At 51.7% G+C, this 27,831-nt stretch overlaps 1 protein-coding gene across 1 annotated transcript in view; it reads left to right on the forward strand.

Annotated features, from left to right (window-relative positions):
- Positions 1 to 393: 393 nt before the first annotated feature.
- The window catches only part of APBA2 (amyloid beta (A4) precursor protein-binding, family A, member 2), a 185,253-nt gene continuing 157,815 nt past the window's right edge, over positions 394 to 27,831 (forward strand). Inside the window, exons 1-2 of the mRNA XM_011949253.1 lie at positions 394 to 515; positions 2,699 to 2,808. The gene's annotated coding sequence lies outside the window, so the exon portion shown is untranslated. The remainder of the gene's footprint in view (positions 516 to 2,698; positions 2,809 to 27,831) is intronic.

Genomic DNA, 27,831 nt, shown 5'->3' on the forward strand with positions numbered 1-27,831 from the left:
CTCAGCCTCCCAAGTAGCTGGGACTACAGGCACCCGCCACCATGCCCGGCTAATTTGTTTGTATTTTTAGTAGAGACGGGGTTTCACCGTGTTAGCCAGGATGGTCTTGATCTCCTGACCTCGTGATCTGCCTGCGTCGGCCTCCCTAAGTGCTGGGATTACAGGTGTGAGCCACCGCGCCCGGCCAATTGTGGGGATTATCTGAGAGTTGCTGGAGTGTTCTGCCCTTCCCTGCAAAGCTTTTACCTGGGTGGGCTGGGAGAGAGGCCGAGCCAAGGGAAGGAGGCAGGATGCCACACATGCCCTGCAGGGAGGGTCATCTGCTGGGCACTGTGACACACAGAAAGCCAGGAGCCTGAACCCCGCCTGCGGTTGTTGAATGGAGGGAGAATGAACAACCGCTGACTCCCGGGTTCCTGGGGGGCTGTACCTCTATCCCTCTGCTCCGGGTCAAACCGGCTGTATGCTTAGCCTCAGGAACATGCGGCAGGTGGCAGCCCACGGCCCCGTGGCAGGTAATGGTGGTTTTGCAGTGTGGTGTGCTGTGGGGGCTGACGGGCACAGCTGGACAGGCCAGGCTTTCTCTGGCTCAGGATGCAGGGCTGGTTCTTCCCAGAGGAGGCAGAGGTCGGGGAGGAACTCTTTCCCTGTGTCTCCTGAACAGCTTCGTCAGCACACCCTGCAGTGTGGACTCAGTGAGTGTCCTGCAGCTCTCTTGTCCCACAGGGGCTGTGTACATTCGGCCCTCAGGGCAACCTCTGCATTTCCTTTCTGGGGACTCCCAGATGAACCCTGCTCCCCCAGCTCATCCTGCTCCATATTGATGTGATAACCCCCTCCTCAGTCCGAAACATCTGCTGGCCCCGTTTGTTCGTGGGATAAGAACAGGCTTGAGCATGGCTGTCGGTGCTCTGTGTGACGTCAGTGGCGTGTTCTGTGGCAGCTTCCTTCCTCTGTAGCCCGGTATCTTTGACTCCCAGCCCGATGCTCCCTTCTCATCTACCAGAGGCCCCTCCTCAGCCTTTGCATTTGCTTGCATTTATCTTCCTTCTTTAAGGCTGCATTTGAGGGTTTGTGGGCCAAAAGCGTCATGTCCAGTCTGTAAACTGTGTGCCCTCTCGGGGCCAGGTAGGAGCCCGAGAGGAAATGGGAGAAGTGGTCATGAATGATTGTGAGGACTGCAGAAGGAAGACAGGGCTGAGAAGAGTGTGATTACCCCCAGAATTCAGAGATGCCTGCACCAGCTGGGTTTTGAAGAATGAATAGGAGTTTGCCAGGAAGATTCTAGAGGAACAACAGCAACAAAAAGATTTGAACATGGGCACAGAAGAGGTGAGGCACAGATGGCACAGGGATTTGGGGTGTGATGGGGCAAGGCAGCCATGGGCAGGGCGTAGGCCCAGGACCTCAGATGCTTGGCATGCCATGGCTTGGAAGCCATGGCCTTGTCGTGCAGCACTGTCTTCATGGGCCCCATTAGAGTCCCTGGCTCTTGGTGTGCCCTTCATGCCCACACCACGGTGGGAGCAGGCAGGTGGGGTTTGGCCTGAGTTTCCCCCGAACGGACACTGCTCACGGACACTGTTCCCTCTTGTGCTTCAGTATCAGAGTGGGCCCATGGGGTGGGAATAAATGTTTGGGTTTAGGAGGCCTCCAGCTGGGTGGCCTGCTCCCAGGCAGGAAACACAGATGAGAGGAAGCAGCAAGTCGGAAGGCAGCAGCCGTGGATGTTAAAGCTGGAGGGACCTCTTAAGGAATGGGTGTCAGCTCCCTCGTTTGATGTGGTAGGAAGATGAGGGTGAGAGGGGTTGGGAGCAGGTGCTGGAGCTGGAGCCTGAACCCCCATATCTCAGTGCTGCCATCATCCTTCATGGTAAGGAAACTGAGGCACAGGCAGGTTACATAGTCTTCTCAGGATGTCAGTGGCAGAGCTGGGACGTGAACCAAAGTGTCTGTCTCTGCAGCTCAGTTCTGTGCGAAGTCCAGCCAGACGGTGCTGATCAGTAAGGGTGCTGGCTGAGCACTGACGGCCACCTGCGTCTCAAGGAGAAGCAGTGTCACCTGCTAATCTGATGGCTTCTCTGGGCACTGGCATGTGGGCACCATTGCCCTTTCTCCGCAAGGGGTTTGTTTAGTGTGTTTGGAAAAACATCCCCCAGCCTACTAGGTGTGGCATGCACTATTTTAAGATAAATAACCCAAATCCCACAAGCTCCGTATCTCATGCAGCATTTTGTACTTTGAAAAACCAAGTTGGGAACAGAACCCTGATGAATGTGTTTCATTTCCTGTCAGAGCAAATGAAACCTGAAATATTAATGGCACCAGATTTCCCTTATCTTTCTACAGAAGGGCTTGAAAAATGTATTCCCCACAAACTTAGCATGCAGCTCTGCTACCTGTGGCCCGAAATCATTAGTTGTCTGTACTCACTGACCCTTGGGGATAAACGTGAAAGTTCACTTGAAGACTTGAGGGAGAATCACGGTCAACCTGTGACTTGGTTTTTCCGATATTCGGCTGCTCTGGAGAGCCTTGGAGTTCCAGCTGCTCTAGAGATTCTGGAGAGGGAGCTGTTAGCCTCCCATAAGCACATGTGACCCATCGTTGCCATCCACACCTGCCTCTGTGGGTGAGTCAGCGGGTTCCTTTCTCAGCCGGTGGATGCTTCATTCGTTTGTGTTCTTTTTCTTTACAGTCTCCTGAATATTTACGCATTGCCGAATCTCCTGTGGACAAACCACCAACAGGCCAGGACTGTCCCGTGGACAGACGGGGTGAGTCTCTTCCTGTGTCTGGAGATTCCGAGTGAGTAGAACCTGTCATGATCCCCACTGCACTTAATGTGGCGTTCATGCCTGAGTCTGGGCTGATGTGCTAATTGGGGCCGTAAGAAGGGTTATAACCACCATGGCCCTCACCTTTCTCTAACAAAAACTTAAACACAGATACGCTAAATATTTTTGCTTTCTGCTTTCACAGACTTCACGTACACTTACATTTATTTTGAGGTGAAAGGGGAAGAACAGACATTTACAGGGGACCAGTTGCCAGGACAAGACTGCATTCCCTGTGAACCCGTCCATCTCACCTCTGAGATCCTGTCTCTGGGATGCCCCAGGTCCCTTTTCCTAGCTGCACTGAGGCCTCCGTCCTCCTGGTGGAGCTGTGCTGCTTCCTTGGGCAGCCTCCCTTCTCCATGGGGTGCAGATGGGCCTGGGGCATCCCGGTGGTCAGTTCTTCCCAGGGACCTAGGAGGAGGGGCCGGCAGGAAGTGGGCAGGTTCTTTCCGCTCGACCTGGCAATAACATTTCCTAAATTGTTCAGCACCCCAGGCTGCTTGCCTTGACAACCAGGTGGCCAGTCCCAGGCACTGCCAGTGTGGGCAGGGCCCTCCCCAGGGACGGCAGCAGGGCAGCCCCAGACACTGGTGGTCACACAGTTAGTCCCCACAAGGCGATGGTGCGGGACACATTCTCGAGCTGCCTGCAGGGTCTGGTTGTGGGAGCGGCTCAGCCCCTCCTGTAGAGGCAGGAGCATCTTCAGCAGCTGACAGTTGTCCCGCAGGAGGCCTGTGCCCAGTGGAATATCTCAGTGCAGTGCACAGTGGGGCCACAGCTGGGCCACAGCCATGCTCGGTCCTTTAGTGGGCCGTCTGAGCCGTGTTCCGCCTGCCTGTTCCAACACACTGGTCTCCCTCGATGACCCTGCTCCCACCGGCTTCCCCATGGTTTCGATCTGTAACCCAGACCCTGTTCCAGGAGCTGGCTCAGCACTGTCCTGCTCCACACGCTTTCTCAGGGGACATCCTAACCTGCCCAGCCTGTCCTGCTTCTGTCTCTCAACCCAGAACACTGCAGGTCCTTCAGGTTAATCAGGTGAGACCTTAGAAGCAGGGACAGCAGGATTTATCCCACACGCACCATGCACTGTGCTGAGGAAGCCGCGGTCACTCCCCTCATGGTCACTGGGGTGAGGAAGCTGAGGTTGTTGCCCATGTGTTAGAACTGGGATTCAGAGCCTCAGCCACGCCTGAGTCGTCACCCTACGCCCTGTGCAGGACGCTGGGGAAACCAGGCAGCTAGGACCGGCCTGTGCCTTGGGATGCTTATCCAGACCACCCACCCTCGCCCCCTTTGCACCTCAAAGGCTTGATCTACTTTTCAGACACAGTTTTGATGTTGTCAGTGTGATACATAGCATATTTGAAGACGTCAAAGAGTTTTATAGGTTTTATGAAAAAACTAGCAGACCCCTGGCCTCCCAGACCATCTCCCCACAGCCCCTGCCCACTCCCCATAGATTACCACTTCCAGCTGTTGTCACTTCTTCCTCTGGATTTATCTTCTCGTTTGTAAAGAATATGGGCACACTACTATTTCTTAGTCTCCTGTTGTGGTCAAGGTGGTTGAACTCATAGATTTCCCTCCTGAGAGCTGCTCCATCTAACCCTAACCCTAACTCTAATACATACGGTTGTGTCGTCATTTAGTGAACCCTTGTGCAGTGTGTATCAGTCAGGATAGGCTGCCTCATGAGGCTGGAACAAGCATCCCCAGAGCTGAGAGGGTTCCGTTTCTCTAGCCTCCTGCACTGGGGGTGGGTGCTGAGTCTGGGGGAGGTGTGGGGTGGGGATAGGGGCCCCAGGGCTCAGCAGACAGGTGCTCACCAGTGTCACCATGTTCCCTGCCCTCTTCTCATATGGAGCCCGTGGTGCCCTTTTGCCAAGGCATCCCTGCTCAGGGGTCAGGATAGTCCTCCTCGGAGTGGCTGGGGGTCTGACTGCTCCCTATATAGACCATTGAGTAGTCCCCTGCTTTCGGCCTCACTCCCTTTCTGTGCTGGTGTCTCAGTGCTTGGGCCTTTCGGGGTTTTAGAGGTGGGCTGTGAGGCTGGGCACGAACAGGCTTCTCCGCCTCCCCCTCTCCCCGGGGCTCCTCGTCCCTGTGCTGCCTCAGCACTTTGTCTGGCAAGATTTGCAGGTGCAGCTTTCATTTCTCATTCTCCTGGTTTTGAGTGATTTTAAGAGAAGATGCAGAAAGGCTGTGACCCCACCTCTAAAAGCCAGCAGTCAACCTGGCCACTCTTAAGCCCGTTCTAGTGGGCTTCCCACCCCGTCACCCTGCTGTGACAGCATCCCACGAGGACAGACTCAACACAGGATTCTGTCCTTGCCTTCCCGAGCACCCGGCAGCCTTGGTGCTGTAGCTTTCCCTCTCCCCTCCTTGTTCTCAATCTTAGAAGGAAAATGTCATTTCTCACCATGAGATACGATGTCATCTGTAGGGTTTTTTTTTTTTTTTTTAAGGCGGAGTCTTGCTCTGCCGCCCGGGCTGGAGTGCAGTGGCCGGATCTCAGCTCACTGCAAGCTCCGCCTCCTGGGTTCCCGCCATTCTCCTGCCTCAGCCTCCCGAGTAGCTGGGACTACAGGCGCCCGCCACCTCGCCCGGCTAGTTTTTTGTATATTTTTAGTAGAGACGGGGTTTCACCGTGTTAGCCAGGATGGTCTCGATCTCCTGACCTCGTGATCCGCCCGCCTCGGCCTCCCAAAGTGCTGGGATTACAGGCTTGAGCCACCGTGCCCGGCCTTTTTTTTAAAAAAAAGTAGGTAAAATTCAGATAACATTAGCCATTAACCATTTGAAAGTGTGTAATTCAGTAACATGTAGTGCATCTGCAGTGTTGGGCACCCACCATCTGTGTCTAGTTCCAACACGTTTTCATCATCCCAGAGGGAAACACTCCATTAAGCAGTCACTCCCCAGCCGCCCTATCCCAGTCTCTGGCAGCCGCAATCTGCTTTCTGTCTCCATGGACTTACATATTCTGAATGTTTCCCATAAATTAGAAATCATATAATTTGTGACCTTTTCTTTCTGGCTTCTTTGTCTTAGCATAAAGTTTATGGGGATCATCCATGTTGCAACATGTGTCAGAACTTCAGTCCCTTTTTTTTTTTTTTTTTGAGATGGCGTCTCTCACTCTGTCGCCCAGGCTGGAGTGCAGTGGCGCGATCTCAGCTCACTGTAAGCTCCGCCTCCTGGGTTCACGCCATTCTGCTGCCTCAGCCTCCCAAGTAGCTGGGACTACAGGCGCCCGCCACCTCGCCCGGCTAAGTTTTTCGTATATTTAGTAGAGACGGGGTTTCACCGTGTTAGCCAGGATGGTCTTGATCTCCTGACCTCCTGATCCACCTGCCTCAGCCTCCCAGAGTGCTGGGATTACAGACGTGAGCCACCGCGCCCGTCCCAACTTCAGTCGTTTTTAGGGCTGAACAATATTCCATTCTGCAGATACACCACATTTGTTTGCGCCTTCAATTGATGGACATTTGGGTTGTTTCCATCTTTCGGCTGTCAGGAATAATGCTGCTGTGAGCGTGTGTGGACAGTGTTAGTTTCCGTGTCTGTTTTCAACTCTTTCGTGTATGTATTTAGGAGTGGAACTGTTGGGTTCTGTGGTAACTCTGTTTCACTTTTCCAGGAACTGCCAAACTGTTTTCCACCGCAGCAGCTGCGCCACTTTACATTCCCACCGGCAGTGAGTGTGGGAGCTCCTTTTTCGCCATCCTTGCCAGCTCTTGTTAGCGTCTGTTTTTTGTTGCCTTGTTTTCATTATGGCCAGCCTACTGGGTGGGAAGTGGGATCTGACTGTTGATTAGCATTTCCTGAATAGGTTTTTTGGTAGATGTTCTTTGTCAAGCTGAGGATGGTCTCTGCCTAATTTCGTGAGTGGTTTTTAATCAGAAATGGGTGTTGGATTTTTGTCAGATGCTTTTTCTGCATCAGTTGATCTGATCATACAATTTTTTCTCTTTAGTCTGTGATGTGGTAGATTATATCCATTGATTTTACTAATGTTGAACCAACATTGCCACCTTGGAAAAAATACCACTTGGTTGTAGTGTATAATTCTTTTTAAATGTTATTAGATTTGATTTGCTAATAATTTGTTGTAGATTTTTCAGTTGTTTGCTCCTGAGAGGTAGTGGTATGTCGTTTTCTTATCATTTCTTTGGTTTTGATGTTAGGACAATTTCAGCTTCATAAAGTGAGGAAGTGTTTCTTCTCTTCCAGTTGCTGGAATAGGTTCTAAAGAATTGGTGTAATTTCTCCCTTTGCTGTTTGGTAGAATTCACCAATGAAATCTATCTTCCTGTTACTGATTTTTAGTTTAATTCCATTGTAGTCTGAGAACATATTTTTATGATTTCTATTTTTAAAATTCTTGTTAAGATGTGCTTCATAGCTCAGAATGTGGTCTATCCTTATGAATGTTCCGTGCAAGCTTGAGAAGAATGTGTATTTTGCTGTTGTTGGATGGAATATTCTATAAATGTCAATTCGATTGAGTTGATGTATGGTGCTATTCAAGTGAATTGTCCTTGTTGATTTTCTGTCTGCTTGTTCTATCAATTACTGACAGGTCTTGAAGTCTCCACTTATAATAGTAGATTTGCCAGTTTCTCCTTTAGAATTAAAATTCTATCAGATTTTGCCCCATATATTTTAATTATCTGTTGCTAGGTGCATAGCCTCTGAGGATTGTAACATCCTCTTGGAAAATTGATTTTTTATTATGTAATGTCCCCTCTTTATCCCTGATAATTTTCCTTGGTTGGTAGTCTGCTTTGTCTGAAATTAATAATCGTACTCCAACTTACTTCGATTAGAGTTAGCATGGTATACCTTTCTCTGTCCCTTTGCTTTTAACCTACCAGTGTCTCTGCATTTAGAGTAGATATCTTGTAGATAGCATAGAGTTGGGACTTGTGTTTTTTATCCACTCTGAAAATCTCTGTGTTTCCATGGGTGTGTTTTGATCCTTCACATTTAAATGATTATTGAGGTACTTAGATTGTTATCAAACTTTTTAGTAACTGTCTTCTGTACTTGCCAGAGACTTGTTTTTCTCTCTCCTCTGGTTTCAATGGACCATTTTATGTGATGCCATTTTATCTCCTTTCTTAGCGTGTCACTCATACTTCTTTTTAAAAGTTTTACAATATATGTTTACAATATATATTTCAAAATAATCTAAGCCCACCTTCAAATAACACTATATCTCTTCCCATTAGTATAACTACTTTATAACAGAATACTCCCAAGTCCTCCTTTCTGCCCCTTGTGACATTGCTGGTAATTATTTCAGTTATCCATGTCATAATCATACAGTACATTGTTACTGTTACTGCAATAGATACATTTATTTTTATATCAAAATAGAAAATTTTATTTCACTGTTATTTATTCCTTTTTGAATACCTCTTTTTTTATGTAGAGCCAAGTTTCTAACCTATGTAATTTTTCTTCTGTATGAAGAAAAATCTTTTAACTTTTATTTCAGGGTATATATGCCAGTGGGTATATATGCCAAAATCCCTTGGTTTTGTTTGCCTAAGAAACTATTTCTCCTTCATTTTCGAAGGATACTTTTTCTGGACATAGAATGCTAGGTTAGTAGTTTCTTCTTTCAAAATGTTAAGGATTTCACTCCATTCTCTCTTTTTTTTTGAGACAGAGTCTTGCTCTGTTGCCCAGGCTGGAGTGCAGTGGTGCTGTCTCAGCTCAGTGCAGCCTCCACCTCCTAGGTTCAAGCTATTCTCCTGCCTCAGCCTTCTGAGCAGCTGGGATTACGGATGCCTGCCACCATGCCTGGCTAATTTTTGTATTTTTAGTAGAGATGGGTTTTACCATGTTGGCCATGGCTGGTCTCGAACTCCTGACCTCAAGTCATCTGCCTGCCTCAGCCTCCCCAAGTGCTGGGATTACAGACATGAGCCACTATGCCTGGCCTACCCACCCTCTTCTTCCTTTCTTGGTTTCTGATGAGAAGTGGGCTATAATTCTTATCTTTATCCCTCTCTAGATAAAGTGTTTCCCCACCCTGCTGGTCATTTCCCTTGGTCATTTTCTCTTTGACTTTGGTTTTCTATAATTCAAATATGATATGCTTAGGTGTAGGGTATTTTGCTTTTTGTTTTTTTGTTTTATTTTGTTCTTAGTATTTACTCTATTTGGTGTTCTTTGAGCTTCCGTGATCTGTGGCTTGGATCTGTCATTAATTTTGAAAATATTTTGGCCATCGTTACCTCAAATGATTTTCTTCTCCATTGTCTCTTTTGTCCCCTTTTGGTATTCCAATTACGCTTGTAACATCTTTGATGTTGTTCCACAGTTCTTGGATTCTTTGTTCCCCCCTACAAAAATATTTTCATTTTTTTATAGAGATGGGGTTTTGCCATGTTGCCCAGGCTGATCTTCAACTTGTGAGCTCACGTGATCCTCCCGCCTCAGCCTCCCAAAGTGCTGGGAGTACAGGCATGAGCCGCTGTGCCCGGCCTCCCCACCATCCTTTGAGTGCATGTGTGTTTCAGTTTGAGAAGTTCCTGCTGACCTGTGTTCAGGCTGATTATTTTCAGCCATGCTGATGAGCCCGTCAAAGGCATTCTTCATTTCTGTTAATAGGTTCTTTTGGACCAGGCGCAGTGGCTCACGCCTGTAATCCCAGCACTTTGGGAGGCTGAGGCAGGCGGATCACCTGAGGTCAGGAGTTCGAGACCAGCCTGACCAACATGGAGAAACCCCCGTCTCTAGTAAAAATACAAAATTAACTGGGCGTGGTGGCGCATGCCTGTAATCCTAGCTACTCAGGAGGCTGAAGCAGGAGAATTGCTTGCACCTGGGAGGCGGAGGTTGCGGTGAGCTGAGATCGCGTCACTGCACTCCAGCCTGGGCAACAGAGCGAGACTCCATCTCAAAAAAAAAAAAATGTGTTGTCCTTTTTGCCTTCTAGCGTGCCTTGTAATTTTTTTGAAGCTGGATATGATGTATAGGTTTCTAGGAACTGAGGTAAACAGGCCTTTAACGTGAGATTTTCTGTTTATCTGGCTGTGGGCTACGTGTAATGTTTGTTGTAGCTGTGAGTGCCGGAGTGTTCTGATCCCTGCAGTGCCCTTGTTTTTGTCCTCTGGCTCTGGGCTTCCCTAAGTTCCCTTCCTCAGAGAGAGTGAGTGTCTTGCAGCTCGCCCAGCTTTCGCCTGCTGTTGCACAGTGGAGTCCTGTTGGTGTAGTTGTAGGGTGTGGGGAGGGCCAGGGGCCTATAGTCTTCCGATTACACCTCAGTCTTTCTGTGGGCCCATTTCCCTGGGCTGTGACTGTCATGCATGTTTCTTCTTATATAGCTTTTCCAGACCCCAAACAGGAGACCAGAGGGGGCTGGATTCAGGAGCGCCCTTCCCCCATGGCTCTGCAACGAGGTTCTGGTAAAGTCTTTCCCTGCAGGAAGCAGGCCTTTGTCATCGAGAAGGCTCTGGCTGCATTTCACCAGGATGACATTTCTCCTCCCTCTGCCAGAGTCACCAGGAGATGTCTCTTGGGTTTTCATGGTGAGAACCTAGTGGAGATCCTGGAGGAAAAGCCCATGAAAGTTTCGGGGCCCCCTAAGACTGTGGTTTCTAGGAGTTTCTCAGTCATGGGAGTCCACCCTTGGCCTGCAGCAATTTGTCAGAATTACCCAAACTGCTGTGATGTGGCCCTGGAGGCTCTGTTCCAGGTCAGTGGATCTTTGGATTTGGCTGTCTCTCTAGATTTCCGGGGGGCAGTTTGCAAACTCAATTCACTGGTGAGTTCAAAGAAAGTCACTGACTGTCAGTTTGTGCACCATTTTCTTGTCATAAGGATGGGAGTGATGACTTCCAAGTTCTTTATGTGTTGGAGCGGAAACCCCAGTCCTTCCCCTGCTTTGATTTTCCTGACTCTCACCCCAACCGGGAATCGTGTTCGTTATTTGATGATTTACTCAGTTGTCATCCATCTTCTTAATTAGAACACAAGCTCCAGGGAACTGGAGTGTCAGTGTTCCTTCGCGTCCTTGCCCCCACAAGACAGCCTGGCACATTCTGAATGAATACACCAAAAGGGATAAATAGCGAGGCCAAGCCACCTGGCTATGGGTGGCTGCTCATCTGTAGCATGTCTCATGCCTTGTGGTTTCAGTGAATTTGAGACACATATGAGTGATGCTGCCAATGGGAGGCTCCCAGATGTCCTCAGCAAATAGAGGAGTGATCGCTCAGATCCAAGGGTGCAGCACTTCCCGCCTATCACTGGGAGTGGGTGGGCTGTCTTTAGCATGGCACTTTCTGTGGTGCTGGTGCCCAGGCTTCCCTGGGGCAACAAGGTTGGCCCGGTCGATAGAGAAGAAGAAGGGGGCTTTTCTGTGGTCACTTCTGCGTTGCCAGTTGTTTTGCCCTCTTACCGTGGCTAAACCTTCTGTCTGTACCTGTCCCACATTCCCAGTATTCGGCTTTTGGGATTGCAGTAGTGGGACTTGGGTGCAGTTCGCAAAAAAACAGTTTGCTCCCATTCTCCACGTCTTGTCCACGGTCCCACTGTCAGCATCAGTTCTCGTGAACAGATTTCTAAACCATCGCCATCTGTTCTGCTCTTAATTTCAAGTGTAAAAAATATTATTTTCCTAATTCTGTCAAGGGGAGGGAGAATATATATTCCTAAAGACCACAGTTCTTGTATGAGGAAGTGTGGATCTGCCACCCACCTACTAAAGAAAAGGTTGCTTCTGCCCATCATCAAAGCTGTTGAGCAGTTATTTACCTAGAGCGTAAAACTGGCCCATTCGCATCTCTATAAAAACAAGGTAGAAAAAGGTGGAAGTAGCTGAGGTGGAAGGGGGGCAATGGCTACGTCTCCCGTCCCTCCCTGACACTGCAGCCCCCAACCCTCCAGCCCCCGCCAATATGGGTAGGAATGGGCTGGCAGGGCTGTGTCGTGGTGGTCCCTGCTGCTGCTGGGGCTGTTTCCAGAAGAAGGCCCAGTTTCAGGCGTGACTTCCCCTCAGAAGTCGTAAGGACGGTAAGGTCCATCCGGGCGGGTGCTGAGCTCTCCGCTATGGGAGCAGGATAGAAATGAGCATCTTTACCCTCAGGGCCCCTCTGAGCCTGCCCTGGGGGTGAGCTCTTTTTCTGCTTAAATGAACATTCTAGGCGGGCCCTGGAACTTTCTGTCATTCTAAGGCAATAAAAGGTTCTTTGGTTACTTTCAGTCCCAGGAACAGCGTTGGTCAGTCATGAAAAGGAGTAATTATAAACTCTTTGGAGCTTCTCCCACCCAGCTGGAGCCTGACCCGTCTTGGAGCCGACCGGGGAGGGAGGGCTGTGTGTCCCCTTCTTTCTTCCTTTGCCTCTGTTTTTGCTGGCCAGGGAGCACTCCGAGGGATGGAGTGTCTGGGGAGAGGGCATTCTCCCCACGCGTGGGCTGGGTGCCACTTCTAGGCTCCAGCAGATGTTTCACCTGGACCTCCTGTCTCCGGCAACCCTTGGGTGGGTTTCTCAGAGATGACCCTGCTGGGAACTTGCAGCTCATCCCTGCGACCTGGGGGAGGCCTTGCAGGGCTGATGCCCTTGACTGCTCCCCCAGTCCTCCCCTATGCCCTGTGGGAGTGCTCCTGGGCTGTTCCTTCAAGGCGGCCCCAGGCTGGCCCCACACTGGTGGGAGCAGCAGGCAGCTCCTCCTTGGGCAGCTCCTCCTCTTCCCCTGTGAGGCAGCTCTGGTCATGACCTCCTGCCTCTGGATTCTCAGGAAACTCAGGTGCCGTGTCCCCAAACACTGGGGGCAGCTATCCTAGGGGTCTGCTAGAAGCCCTGTTCGGGAATCAAGGTGAAACCATCTCCCCAGCCCCCTCCATGAGGTGCAGCCCTTCACGGAAAGTCCCTGTTCCTCTCCTGGTCCCCTGGAGGCCAGACACCATGCCGGGGTTGGGAGCTGGGAGCATCTGTTGATGTGGGATGCAGGCGTGCTTGTCACCTCTTCTGGCCCTCAGAGCAGCAGGACAGCTTACATGAACATCTCGTCCCGCCACCGGTGGTCTCTGGTGACAGACTACTCCAGTCGGTCCCCCTGTAGCTCCTGGATCTTAGCGGGGGCCTGGGAATGGAAGGCCACAAGGAGGTTCCAGAGCTGGCTAAAGCCACTGAGACTCAGAGGGAATCTCACGCCACTGCCTCCTGTGCCCCCATCCCCTAGCGACGTGGAGCTGATGACGGATGACCTTGCATCCTTGTCCCCTGTTCGCTGAGCCCTGGTGCTGTTGCCACCACGGGCCCAAACATCCACCGCCCTTTTAGCAAGGCAGCGCTGCTCTGCAGGGTCCGGCCGGGGAAGCGTCTGGCTTTGCACGGGTGGAAGATGGTGACCATTTCCAGAGTCCGTTGCCAGGCTCCACGCAGTTCAGGCTCCACGCAGGTCAGGCTCCACGCAGGTCAGGAGCTGTTTCTCCCTCTGAGGGTCCAAAGTGGTTGTTTTCCGGAGTTTGGCAGTACCTAAGGGTTAATTGGGATGTTACTGTCTGCATTTGGCTTAGAGATAGGAAAGTTTTATGTTTATTCAGATGATCAGTGATTTAAAAATGACAATTTTAGTCTTAATTGTATGTATTTGGAGATCCCATTTAAGTCTTTGGAAATAATTGCAGAGTAATATTTTGGGAAGTTATATTACAATGCACAGATGTTCAAGTGGAGAAAGGTCCCTGCGTGTGAGCCTTGGCCTGGCAGAGGGACATCCGGGACAGCAGCCACGGCACGCAGCCCTCCCCGCTGGGTCTGGGCATGGCTGCAGCTCAGTCTAGCCCTCCTTTCTGTGCTGTTGCGCCCCAGGGAATGCGGCCACACAGGCTGCAGTTGCCTAGACTGACCTGGTGTCAGAATCACTGTCTCTGCTTTGGTAAGATGTCCTTGGGAGGGGAAGGGAGCCAGCCAATGAGATGAGGGGTAGGAGGGATGACAGGGTGGAGCAGACCCTCATGCTGGCAGAAGAGAAGTTCACATTCACCAGGGAGCAGGTTTTTGTGAACCCTGGAAAGCTGAGGGGGGCACCTGGAGTGCCTCTGCAGCCCACAGCATGGGGTGCTGGCTTCTGTACCCTAGTGCAGGTGCAGTGCCATGAGGTGCCCATCCCTTGCAGTGGGGTAGGGTTTGAAACCCATAAGGCAGCCCTCCCTGGAACACGGCCCCATGGTGTTTAGAGACTCTCTCCTCTGAGCACGTGCAGGACGTGACAATGCAGATGGGCCTGGTGCTGCAGTCTCAGAGACACCCATGGGCTTCCGCCATGCTCTTTATCCACCAGGGCAGTAAAAGCAACGTCCAGGGAGGCTTAGCCTCCTGCAGAGCCTGTGGCAGGACAGCCAGGGTTCCCTGAAGGTGGAGATGGTGGACGGCCCCATGGGGGTTGGTCCCATCTCGCCAGCAGAAGTGACCTGTGTGGCCTCAGTGGCCAGTGCTGCCTGTTGTGGTAGTGGATTGTTTAAAGCCAGGTCCCATCGTGGCTCTTGAGGGGAATGAAAATGAGGGGTTCTTTGCTGTGATCTGATGCTTGTGTTCCATCAAATTCATGTGTTGGAATTCTCATCCCCAAAGTGATGGGGCTTTGGCATTCTCATTCCCAAGGACGTGAGGCCTTAAGGAGGTGTCTTAATCTGTATTCTGCTGCTGAAACAGAATACCACAGACTGGGTAATTTATAATGAACAGAATGTTATTTTTGGCTCAGAGTTCCAGGGGCTGGGAAATCCAAGGTTGAGGGTTGCATCTGCCGAGGGCCTTCTTGCTGCATCCTAACATGGTGGAAGGCATCATATAGCAAGCAAGGGGGGGAAGGGGGCCAAACTCCTTGTTTTTGAGATGGAGTCTTGCTCTGTCGCCTAGGCTGGAGTGCAGTGGGGCAATCTCAGCTCACTGCAAGCTCTGCCTCCCGGGTTCACACCATTCTCCTGCCTCAGCCTCCCAAGTAGCTGGGACTACAGGTGCCCGCCACCACGCCCAGCTAATTTTTTGTATTTTTAGTAGAGACGAGGTTTCACCATGTTGGCCAGGATGGTCTCGATCTCCTGACCTCGTGATCTGCCCGCCTTGGTCTCCCAAAGTGCTGGGATTACAGGCGTGAGCCACCGTGCCCGGCCCAAACTCATTCTTTTATTAGGAGCCTACTCCTCAATCGCTAACCCCTTCTGGCGATAATGGCATTAATACATTCATGAGGGTAGAGCTTTCAGGACGCGATCACCTCTTCAAGGTCTCCCTTCTCAACATTGTTGCATCGGGGATTAGGTTTCCAACACATGAACTTTGGGGGGCACATTCCAACTATAGCAGTCGGTGCTCAGGTCCTGATCAGGTCCTGGTGGGGGACCCCTCACGATGGGATCAATGCCCTTTCAAAAGAGGCTGCAGAGAGAGCCTCCCACCCTCCACCATGTGAGGACAGAGTGAGAAGGTGCCGTCTCTGAGCCATCACGTGAGCACTCACCAGGCACAGAATCTGCTGGCTCTTTGGTCTTGGACTTCCCAGCCTCCTGAACTGAGACAAGCCAATTTCTGTCATTTATAAGCTACCCAGTTTATGGTATTTTGTGAGTACCCTAAATGGAATAAGACTCCCTTCAAACAAATGTCCTGCTCTTTGAAAAAGAGTGTGGGGCTCACAGTCTGCTAGTAAAGACAGTTGTAGGAGCAGTGGCAAGCCCGCACTGCCTCAGATTTTCAGACCTTATCATTGAGTTAGAAGCGAAGTCCTCGACCTGAGGTTTTATTGGTCCAAAGTCAGGGCCTGCTGGAGCCCCACAGGTTGCATGCTTGGCCTGTGGAGCCATTTTCTCCAGAGCACGTGTCTCCCTTCTGCCTTGTGCCAGGCCCAGCAGGGACTGAGGGTAGAATAATGACAGGCACAGCTCCTCCCCTCAAGGAGTCTCCGATCTGGGGTTTGATGCTGGAGCCCAAGGAGGGGCTGCCCACATGGGCGGAGCAGAGGGCCTGGGGAAGTTCCAGGAAGAAGTGACTGTGTGCTGAGGCTGCAGGGGTAGAGGCAGCCCAGGAGAAAAGGGGGCATGGGCTGGGGTTGGGGGTGGTTGCAGGCAGAGGGAGCAGCTTGCACACAGGAAAACGAGGCATAGAGTGGGCGGCTCCTTCCTCCCGGTCTCTAAACCTGTGAAGAGGGGGCTGGGGAGGAGAGCAGGACTCACAGGCCAGCCAGCCCTCCACAGCATTGGGAACGGAGTGAAGAGCTTGGACTGTGTCCTGTGTCCTGGGGCCGGTGCCACTGCCGGGTTTGGAGCCAGGAGGGACTCAGTGGAACCTGCTGTGTGTGATTGGGAGTGTGCGGAACGGTTTGGGGTGGGAGGCAGGACAAGCAGCTGTGGACTCCTGTCTGCAGGTGAGTGCCAGGGCTCAGTGTAGGTCCTGATTGGGCTAAGTAGGTGCCCATCTGCCTGGAGTCCAGCTGTCCTTGTCTGGTCTGTAGACCCTGTTGTCGAGGTCTGGCAGCTAAACGCTGGTCTTTCTGAGATAATGAAGAGGGAAAACTTTAGAGGCAGAACGAAGACCTTGCAGTGACCGGCAACATCCCCACAGGGGCTAGGTGGGCGAGGTCTATTGGCGCCTGTGTGGGAAGGCGGGAAACCTGGGGCTTGCTGCCAGCCACAAATGCCACGCTGGGCTCTGCCTAGGCTCTGGGTGCTTCGGTTGCTGAATTTGGTGGTGGCTCGGGGTAGTCACTTGTCAGTCTCAGTGTTTAATCCCCTGGGGCCTCCCCAGAGCCATAGGAGATGGTTCACCTCTGAAGAACTGCTCCACGCTGTGCCTGGTAAGCTCGGTTACCCAGGGCTGTCACAGAGATGGGCTGTGGGCCACATGGGCTGAGCTCATTTCCGCCCTGCCACCTACACCTTGCTGTGGTTACTTTGGCAGTGTTTCCCCAGCAGGAGAGCAGGTGGGAGGGGAGGCAGGTCCCTGAACTGGGATAGAGCCTGGAGACCTGGGTGTCCTCTGCTCTGTTGTACTGACCCTCTGCATGCTTATGAAATGAGGGCAGGGGTTCTCAGTGCTCCCATGGCATGGTGAGTATAATCCATGAACGATGCCCACACAGTTCCTGGCATGCTCAATGTAGCCTTGTTGTTGTAAGAGAAAAAAGCAGGGATTCTCCACTTCCCCACAGCGTGAATTGGAATGAGGAGAGGCTGGTATTTCTCCAACACGAGGTTTCTTTGCATTTTTGTGCTGGTTGATACTCCCTAAATCACAGGTTGCCTTAAAGAGAGCAAGAGCCCCACACGGTGGCCTGGACCCTTGGGGCCTCCTCCATCCGATGCACCTCGTGGCCCAGTCTTTACCTGCTCACCATGCACAGCACTTCCTGTGGGTTTGGAAATGTGTCATCTGCACGGCAAGGATGGGAATGGGGAGTGGGAACCTGCAATTTAGGGTCCAGGCAGGTGGATTTTAATTTAATTTGCCCCTCGGGGATTCTAGGGCCAGCAGAGCTCAGTGCTGCTGCTCTCTGGGCCTCCAGGCCGTGAGCTGCTGGGGGAGCCCCTCTGGAAATGGACAGTGGCTGTCCAGGGCTTAGGACACTAGGGGGTGAACAGAGGAAGCAGAGGCATCTGGGGCTGAAGTTCAAGGTTGCAGCATGAAGTTCAGGGTGGCAGTGCCCATCCTAGCAGGGCAGGGCTCAATCTGGAGGACTGGCATGAGGAGGTGGAGGAGTCAGCCAAGCCCTCCCCTCAGCCTCTCTCCAGACACTATAGATTCAAGGCCAGGTGTGCATGAGGACAGCCACTTGATCTCGGCTGAGGTTACAGGAAGGGGATCGGGGCAAGAGCCAGTGAGTTTGTTCCTAATTTGGGTCCCCTAATTGTCCAAGAGAAGAAAAGGCTCCATTTCTGTTTCGCTAAGTTTTATACTATTTTAGTTCACGTTCTTTAACAGTAGGTTATTCATGCAGAGCTCACCTCTGTTAATCAAAACGTATGATTAGGCAGAAAGCCCTGTTCCCACACCAGAGTGATGAAATGCAGTGCATGTGTGTTCAGATCAATTTTGGAGGTCTTGATTTTGTTTTGTTGCATATTTATTGGATTGCTTGCAGAAGAATGAAGTTTTCTGGCCCTCTGGAAATTTTTTTTTCCCCTGAGAGGTTTTCCAGTCTAGTAGAAATAGACGCAGAGTTTGGCTTGCAGTGATGGCGGTGTTGGAAGTGGCCCTGTACATTTCAATGTGGAGGACGTGATGGTTTTGTGTTTGCTCCTCCAGTTGTGCCCCATGGCTCTCTTTCTGCCAGCGCTCTTGCACATTTAGTTCTTGAGCAAGATGTTCTAAATAGAAGCCATGGTCCGTTCAGTCCCCAGCCTACTGTCCTTCTGTGACCCGCCAGCCAGCTTTGCTTAGGGAACTGTGAGCCCCTCCCACTAGGCTACAAAGTCATGGGCGGGAAAAGCATCTGTGCACGGCCAGAAGCAGAGCACCCAGGCCCAGGTCTGTCCCAGAGCCTGTGTGGACCTGGTGAATGGCTGTTCAGGTCAGAAGGGGGTTTGGATACACTGGTTCTGTATCTCGGAGGCCAGAGTAGCCCCCAGTGTATTTCGCAGAAGTGATAGCAGCTCCTATCCCAAGGCACTAGTGCCAGCTTGTTAGGCACGTGCTAGGTGCCTACTTCAACATCCCCTTTGTTCCTCTCTATCGCCTGCTGTCCCCTGCGGAGGGGAGCAAGGAGGCAGAGAGTTGGCTGGTAGCAGCCAGTGTCCACAGAGCCCCAGGGCTCCCTGACTGGGCTGTGCCACCGGGGACAGGCAGATAGACCCCAAATAAAGTTAAAGGGAAGCACAGTGAGGCCTGCACAGGATGTGAGTTAGAGGCTCTGGTGACAGTGATACCTGGTGGGGGATGGGAGGCAGGGGTCTTGCTGGGACAGACAGGAGACCAGGGGCCAGTGGCAGACATGGTCCCCGAGCCATCCTCACGCGGATGGTGGCCTCCACCGGGAGCCCTGTGTGTCTCTGAACCTTAGTCTCCCTCCCTCCAGTCTGCAAAATAGGCATAATAGAAGTAAGTGGTGCATCTCACTAATAAATCTGTGCAGAAAGAGAAAGCAGTTCGCAACTGCAGAGCACGATTCAGATCTTCCTGGCTTTACCTCCAGGATCGTATGCCTCCGCTATCTCAGGAGACACAGGCCTCCCGTGCGCCTGGTGCTGGTCTCTAGGTCATCTGAGCCATCGTCCACCCCTCTATACCGGGGACAGTGTGCTGCCAGGAGGGGCACCAGAAAAGGTGTCCTACAGTGACTGAGCTAGGATTCGAGGCACTTCCTGCCTCTTCCAGTTCCTCGTGGGCCAGGGGTGCTTTGCTCAGATGGTGCTGGGGAGGAAGGGCGGTATCTAAGGATATATTGAGAGGGTCACGTTCAGGTGTGCCATCTTCTGAGGGCCAGAACCCTCTCACGACAGTTTGGCCGTGACTGAATTCCCACGTCGCAGAGTGCGCTTGGGGTGTGGCTCTGAACATTGCTGGCAGGTCAGGTGGAGCCTGGCTGCTCTGCGGAGCTGTGCCCAGGTTCCCTCGGTTCCTGAAGCTCAGAGGTTACAGGAGAGAGGGCCTCCTGGTGGCTGCTTACTCTGCCCCGCTGTGAAGTGCCTGGTCAGGAGGGTTAGGCCCCTTACCCCCTCTGGGCCTCAGGGATCCCACTGAGGATGGAGGGTGTTGGACTTAGTTTCTTTCTTTTTTTTTTTTTTGAGACGGAGTCTCGCTGTGTCACCCAGCCTATAGTGCAGTGGCGCGATCTCGGCTCACTGCAAGCTCCGCCTCCTGGGTTCACACCATTCTCCTGCCTCAGCCTCCCGAGTAGCTGGGACTATAGGCGCCCACCACCATGCCCAGCTAACTGTTTTGTACTTTTAGTAGAGATGGGGTTTCGCCATGTTAGCCAGGATGGTCTCGATCTCCTGACCTCGTGATCCGCCCGCCTCAGCCTCCCAAAGTGCTGGGATTGCAGGCGTGAGCCACCGCGCCCGGCCTATTGGACTTGGTTTCTTTAGCTCCAGCCAGTCCTGTGTCCTCTCCGCCACTGTGTAAATGTCCCCAACCCCCCACCTGATAAGCAGGTGTCCTGAAGTCATCAGGGATTTGGACCTAGTTATTAAAAAGCAACCAGCGCCTGGGCGCGGTGACTCACGCCTGTAATCCCAGCACTTTGGGAGGCCGAGGCGGGCGGATCACGAGGTCGGGAGATCGGGACCATCCTGGCTAACACGGTGAAACCCCGTCTCTACTAAAAATACAAAAAATTAGCCGGGCGTGGTGGTGGGCGCCTGTAGTGCCAGCTACTCGGGAGGCTGAGGCAGGAGAATGGCGTGAACCCCAGAGGCAGAGCTTGCAGTGAGCCGAGATCACGCCACTGCACTCCAGCCTGGGTGACAGAGTGAGACTCTTGTCTCAAAAAAAAAAAGCAACCAACTCCCTTAGGAGCCTCCAGAGCAGTGGTTGCCAAACTTTCTCAGATCACAGCACCCTGGATTTCAGCAATTTCATGATGTTTCTAGACCAAAACACACAGCTAACAACTCTACTTTTTAAGTAAGTAGATCCAAACCACATGGTATGTATGTCCCAATAACTTGGAAGCTGCATGAGAAATAATACTCATAAATTGAAACAAATGTATTTTATCCTGAACCACAATTAGAAACGGAAGTGTATCTGCTGAATGAGATTGGCACCATTCTCATTTCCTGTTTGATGCTGACTTTGTGTGGGACTTGCTGTTTCAAATTTTATTTTTATTTTTAATTTGTATACACATATCATAGTTATACATATTGTGGGGGTACGTGTGATTTTTTTTCTTGAGACAGTGTGGCAGAGTCTTGCTCTGTAGCCCAGGCTGGAGTGCAGTGGTGCCATCTCAGCTCACTGCACCCTCTACCTCCTGGGTTCAAGTGATTCTCATGTCTCAACCTCTTAAGTAGCTGGAACTACAGAGGTGTGCTACTTGCCTGGCTAATTTTTGTATTTTTAGTAGAAATGGGGTTTCACCATATTGTCCAAGCTGGTCTGAAACTCCTGGCCTCAGGTGATCTGCCTGCCTGGGCCTCCCGGAATGCTGGAATTACAGGCATAAGCCACCGTGCCTGGCCTACATGTGATATTTTAATACAAGCATATAAATTTTTAATTGTGGCAAAGTACACATAACATAAAATACCATCTTAATCATTTTAAGTGTATGGTTCAGTGGAATTAAGTACATCAACGTTGTTTTGGAGTCATCACCATCAGCTATCTCCAAAACATTTTCATCTTCCCAAAACTGAAATTGTTTTAATTGCGCATGAAACAGTACCTCTCCTTTCCCGCTTCCTCCAGCCTCTCCCAGCCACCACTCTGCTTTCCCTGTCTCTGAATTCACCTCTCTAAGTACCTCGTGTAAGTGGAATCATGCAGTCTTTGTTCTTTTGTGACTGTCTTACTTCGCATGGTGTCCACAGGGGTCATACACGTTGTGGCGTGAGTCAGAATTGCTTTCTTTTTTAGTGCTGAATAACACTCCATTGCATGAATATGCCACATTTTGTTGATCCGTTCGTCTGCTGCTGGACACGTGGGTTGCTTTCACCATTCGGATACTGTGGATAACGCTGCTGTGAACAGGGGTGTACAGATGTCTCCCTGAGTCCATTCTTTCAGTTCTTTTGGGATATACCCAGAAGTGGAATTACTGGACCATATGGTGGCTCTTTTTTAAACTTTTTGAAGTGCCATACTGTTTTCCACAGCAGCTGCACCTGTTTACGTTTCTATTATGCCAGCAGTGTACAAGGGCTCCAGTTTCTCCACATCCTCACCAGCACTAACACTTGTGTTTTCATTTGTTTTTGTTTTTCTTTTCTTTCTTTCTTCTTCCTTTTTTTTTTTTTTTGAGAAGGAGTCTCACTTTGTCACCCAGGCTGGACCGCAGTGGCGTGATCTCGGCTCACTGCAAGCTCTGCCTCCTAGGTTCACGCCATTCTCCTGCCTCAGCCTCCCAAGTAGCTGGGACTGCAGGCACCCGCCGCCACGCCTGGCTATTTTTTTTGCATTTTTAGTAGAGACGGGGTTTCACCGTGTTAGCCGGGATGGTCTCGATCTCCTGACCTCGTGATCTGCCCATCTCGGCCTCCCAAAGTGCTGGGATTACAGGCGTGAGCCACCACGCCCGGCCTCTTCTTCCTTTTTTAAATGGTACTATCCCAACAAGCGTGATAGCAGGAATTTGCTTTTAATTACGGCAACTTCTGGCCTCACGAGATGTCTTTCAGAGAAATGTAGTGTGATCTCACCTTGCAAATGAGAGCTGCCTCAAGGCAGTGGTGCATGCGGTACTGACAGGTGCCAAGGGTCGCTGCCTTCCCCATGGACACCTGGACTATGCTGCGATGCCCCTGTGGGTGCAGCAGGGCCCCTAGGGTGCCTCCGTGCAGCTTGGGAACCATGGAACTAGACAGTGAGCTTCAGACGAGCAGGTGAGCAGAGAAACAGAGCCGTAAGGACGGACGGGGGGTAACGTCCAGTCCATGGTTCTGCGTGGAAGCACGATTCACGGAGGCAGCTGAGGGGCGAGTGTCGTGTACGTGGCTGTGCGTTCCATCTCCACGCTTACAGCCCTGCAGAGTGGGAAGAGAACGGAAGAGACAGGAGAGAAAAAGTTCCGTGTGGTTTCCCAGAATCCTGTAGGTAGTGAGAGTCTCAGCATTGTTATTCCTAGCATGTTTTGCGTGTAATGTCAGATGAAGCAAATGATTACTGATGTGATCTTTTAACTCTGAGGACCTTGACCAGGATTTTCAGTGGGGAGGAGAAAGGAGATACGGAGGAAAGGTGCTCCGGGTTAAGAAAGCCTCTGGAGGCTGGGCACGGTGGCTCACGCCTGTAATCCCAGCACTTTGGGAGGCCGAGGCAGGCAGATCATGAGGTCAGGAGATTGAGACCATCCTGGCTAACATGGTGAAACCCCATCACTACTAAAAATACAAAAAATTAGCCGGGCATGGTGGCGGGCACCTGTAGTCCCAGCTACTCGGGAGGCTGAGGCAGGAGAATGGCGTGAACCCGGGAGGCGGAGCTTGCAGTGAGCTGACATCGCGCCACGGTACTCCAGCCTGGGTGACAGAGCGAGACTCCATCTCAAAATAAAAATAAAAATAACTTGTGAGGCAAAAAAAAAAAGAAAGGTAGAGGCACAACCAATGGTTAAAGGGTACATAAAAGGCACACATAGTGTGTGTTTAGGGATGTATGCTACACGGAGCAAGGTAGGGCTGCGATTGCCCCCCTACCAGGACATGGTCAGGGGTGCCCAGGGAGGCTGGGTCCCGAGGACTGGAGTGGCCGGCAAGGCCCCTCTTCTTCCCTGCCTGAGGACTGTAAAGGTTGTTTCATAGCCATTTATTAAGCTAAATATTTACACTGTTTTCTAAAAAATAAAATTATTTTAACAACATAAAAGTCAAAGGAAGAAGTGCCTGGAAGTGGTCTTGAAGCTGCAAGTGGGCAGTTGTGAACAGTCTGCCGGTGTGGGACGTGGCGCCTTGTCGTGGGTGTGCTGTCTCCCTCCACTGCGGGCCCCCTCTTTCCTGTAGCACACGCAGCTCACTGCTGCCGTTTCCTGTGTCTTCTGTCTTCGCTCTGACCCACTCACATCTTTGTTGTCTGGGGTCTGTGCTTTGCTAGGGGACCTTGGAGTTCTGTTGATGGCTGTGACTTCCTTCCTTGTTCTTTCCCATGAGAAACTGTGTTGGGAAAAGTTTGTCCGATGATTCCATGGTCACGCCTTTTGGCCTGTCCTGTGAGGGGCGAATGGGGAGCACGTGGAACTTATTGCTGCCGTCTTCAGAGTTTCTTGGGGGAGGAACTTGGTGTGGTTTGTTCCAGGCTGAGCCCACCCTGAGGTCGGTTGTGGGACCCACCTGCCTGGTGCAGGCTGCCAGGGTCTTCCTGCCAGACTTTCCTCTTCCTCCTGCACCCATCAGACCCAGGGACACATGTGTGGCTCCTTCTCCAGTAAGTGACCTGGGAGGCGTCCTCACCCCAGGACCCGAATGAGCGTCTGTTGGAGACACCCAGGCGTGCAGGCCAGAAGGACACGCCCAGTTGTGTGGCTGCCTCTTCCCTTCAGGGAGAAGAAGAAGGCTGACTTGGGGCTTCTCCCTCGGCTGGGCCTGCATTGTCCCCAAGGCCTGTGGCCGCTGGAGCAGCCCTTGAGCGACTCTGCTCCTTCCTGGGCCTCGGTTTCCTCATTCTCAGCGGGGGCTTCTGCCAGACTATCTGGGAGATGTTTTCAGCCCTCTAATTTGTGCATGCTGTGACTCACCCAAAATTACAGAGCAAAGCTAATGGAATCAGGAATTTGTAAATCCCCCTTCCTTCCTCACACGGTTCCTTGAGGTTTTGAAAACTACCATCCAGAATGAGACAGTGGCTCTCTACCTGAGGCCACAGGGTTGTCTGTGGCCTGAATGATTTCCGGCCAGTTTGGCTCGGTGAACCCCAACGGCGTAAACATGCTAAAGGCTTCTTCCTTGCCCTGGGACCCCGGTTCTGGCCAGGCTACAGGGCTCACAGCTCAGACCTGCCTCTGCCCAGGAGTGACACGGTCCCCTCTGCTCACATGCCACGGAACAGAACTGCCATGTGGCCCAGCCTAGGAAGGCCAAGAAGCATGGGAGACTCCCAGGCTCTTCGACAAGCAGGACCCGTCCATGCCATCTCCCATCTGTGCCCAGCATCTGCATCTTCCAGAGAGCACCGGCCTGCAGTGTCCTGTGAAATGCCACCGTGAGCCCTTCCTGGCAGGTGCAGCAAATCCTGTTTGATGGGTCAGGAAACCAAGGCTCTGAGGGAGGTTTTCGGGGCCACAGCTGGGAGGTGAGAGTTGTAAGTTGCAGATGTCTCAGCCATCCCGAGCGTGTCCATTCTGGGTGGTGGGAAGCTTTTCACTCAGCACTGAGTACGTGATGCCTGCGGTGTTCTGGGCCTCCTCCATCAGGAGTCAGGGGCCCTTCTCCCCAGGTGGCTCATCCATGGCCCTGGCTCCTCCAACCCCTCCCTGGGCTGTGGCTGCACCTTGGGCTGCACCCATTCCAGGCCCAAAGGTCCATGGACCAACCGGATACCGCCCGTACATGGTGTGCTCACAGGCTCTTACGGATCCCAGAGGGCCCCTTTGTCCTGCTTGGGGAGGCTGGGATGGCCCCTCCACAGTGCCCTGCCGTGGCTCCCATGCTCCCCAGCTCCCTACTGCGTCTGCTGGGCGTTTGAACAGCCTCCTGCCCTAACCCTTGCATCCTGCAACCCTGTCCCACTCTCTACCCGGCAGCCAAGCGATCTTTTCCAGCAGCACAGCTGACTGAGTATTGCTGATGGCTGCGACTGCTCTCAGGATCAAATTGTGTGTCTTCCAAAAGAGACATCCGATAAGATTGACTTGGAAAAGAACATGAATTGTGGTTGCCCAGAACTCCTTCACGGTTTGGGATTAAGCCATGCAGAAAGGTGTGCAGGAGCCTAGCTCACCTGCCAACCCTGCCTCTTGCCATCCTCTATTTTATGCTCTCAGTCACCCCAGAAAATTTGCTCTGGCCCTTGGATTTACCTCCGGGTCACTGTCCATCCGGTACCTTCTGCCTGGGAGCCTCCCTGGGTCTCCATCACCTGCCTCACTCGTGCTTCCTCTGCACGTGGCATCTACTTCAGCAGGGCCCTTCCGCAGGGCGCCTTCCCAGGCTGGGTCTGGCCCACCCCGTGGTCTCGCTCCTCGCAGTACTGGCTACACACCCTCAAGCCCAACTGTTTCTTAGAGTTGGTGTCCGCTAGGGTGTGAGCTCCTGGTGAGCAGGAGGACCTGTGCCTTTTATAACCTGGTGTGCTGCTCGGCATGTGGAAGGAACCAATGCAATGCTGAGAAATGAACGGAACAGCTGTACCGTGCAGAGATACATGCAGAGAGGGGCAGGAGGAAGCCTCCACTTCAGACGTCAGTGTGAAAAAGAGCCACTGGAAAAGAACATGAAGTGTGGTCGCCCGATGCTCCTTGGTGGTTTGGGATGAAGCCCTGCAGGAAGGTCCCGGCAGCGCTGCAACCCCGCCATGCTGTTTGCCCCACGTGGGTTCTGGAGTCTGGTGGCACCTGGAAGAGCAGGTGGAGTGGAAGCTGCTAGAAGGTGGGAACCTGAGGGTCCTGGGTTGGCGGAGGCCTTGCCCCGACTTTGCCTAGGGAGGCAGTGGGCTTCCGGCTTCGTTTGAACCTTGCACTGCAGAGCTGGGCCTTCCTTGTCCTTAGGGAGGCTGATGCTTGTTCCCAGCACACCACAGCCACGCAGGAGGTGTGGCAGAGCACGTAGAGATCCATCTGGCATCTCGCAGCCAGCCGTGGTGCGACTGTCAGGACTCTGTGAAAAGCAAGGTTTCTGTTTGGCGCGGGGACGACCAGAGGGAAGGAGACTGTTAGAGCATAAGGATTCAGCCGACCGTTAAAAAAAGTCAGAAGCAATGTAAGTCAAAACTCAGGACATCTTAGGGTGACCTTGGCCGCTGACAGTTGTTCGTGTTTGAAATCACATTGATTCTTGCAGCTGTCCAAGGCGCTTGAAATAAGCACTTCGGGTGATGTCGTTGGGATGGTTTTGTCAGCACTCAGGATTTGGGGGTTTGATATGAAAATTTCACATTACAAAAAAGGGAGAAGTGCAGTTTTGTGTGTTTAGGGTTATTGGTGGCTAGACATCTGAAAATAAGGATCCCCGCTCATTTCTTTTTTTTTTTTTTTTTTTGAGATGGAATCTCACTCTGTTGCCCAGGCTAGAGTGCAGTGGCCGATCTTGGCTCACTGCAACCTCTGCCTCCCAAGTTCAAGTGATTCTCTTGCCTCAGCCTCCTGAGTAACTGAGATTACAGGTGCATGCCCCCAGCCTGGCTAATTTTTGTATTTTTAGTGGAGACAGGGTTTTGCCATGTTAGCGAGGCGAGTAACTCCTGACCTTAGGGGATCCACCCACCTCGGCCTCCCAAAGTGCTGGGATTACAGACGTGCCGCTCCTTGATTTTTGTTGTTCCCAGGAAGATTGATGGAGGGAAAACACACTCTTCGAAGAGGAGATCCTGTGTTTACAGCCGTCTTAGATAAAGTCGTGAGGAGGAGGAGGACTCTGGGCCGACAGTGTATGAGGGTTCCGCCTCACAAGGCTGTTTAGTGTGTTTGTACCCACACTGGGTGTGACAGGTTGAAGCAGTGCATAACAAGCCTATTACTGTTATGCAAATGTGGGTGGCATAGTTGCAGTCTTCATGCATTTGTCTCTTCCTAATGAGTTTCAAAATCTTAATTTAGATCTTGATTTTGTTGCAGATAGGATTCCAATTTAAAGAGAGTATGTTGTTAAGAGACTGTGGTAGACAGAAAGATGATCTTCAAAGATATCCACACCCTAGCCGCAACGCCTGTAAATCTGTTACTTTATATGACAGGAAGGACTTTGCAGATCTGATTAAGTTATGGATCTTGAGAGGGAGCGATTATTCTGGATTATTCAGATGGGCCCTTATAATCATGGTGACCCTTATTAGAAGGAAGCTGGAGGAGTTAATTGTCAGAGGAGATCTGTGACAGCAGAAGTGGAGATTGGAGTGATGCACTTTGAAGATGGAGGAAGGGGCCGAAAGCCAAGGAATGCAGGTGGCTTTTAGAAGCCAGAAAGGCAAGGAAACAGATTCTTGCCTAGAGCCTCCATAAAGAACCAGGCCAGCCGACACCATGACCTCAGCCCAAGGAGACCTGCATGAGACTCCTTCCTTCCTTCCTTCCTTCCTTCCTTCCTTCCTTCCTTCCTTCAATCCTTCCTTCCTTCCTTCCAGACCTGCATGAGACTCCTTCCTTCCTTCCTTCCTTCCTTCCTTCCTTCCTTCCTTCCTTCCATCCCTCCCTCCCTCCTTCCTTCCTTCCTTCCTTC

The sequence above is a fragment of the Colobus angolensis genome, unplaced genomic scaffold (assembly GCF_000951035.1).
Source record: "Colobus angolensis palliatus isolate OR3802 unplaced genomic scaffold, Cang.pa_1.0 Scaffold294, whole genome shotgun sequence".
NCBI classification, from domain to species: Eukaryota; Metazoa; Chordata; class Mammalia; order Primates; family Cercopithecidae; genus Colobus; species Colobus angolensis.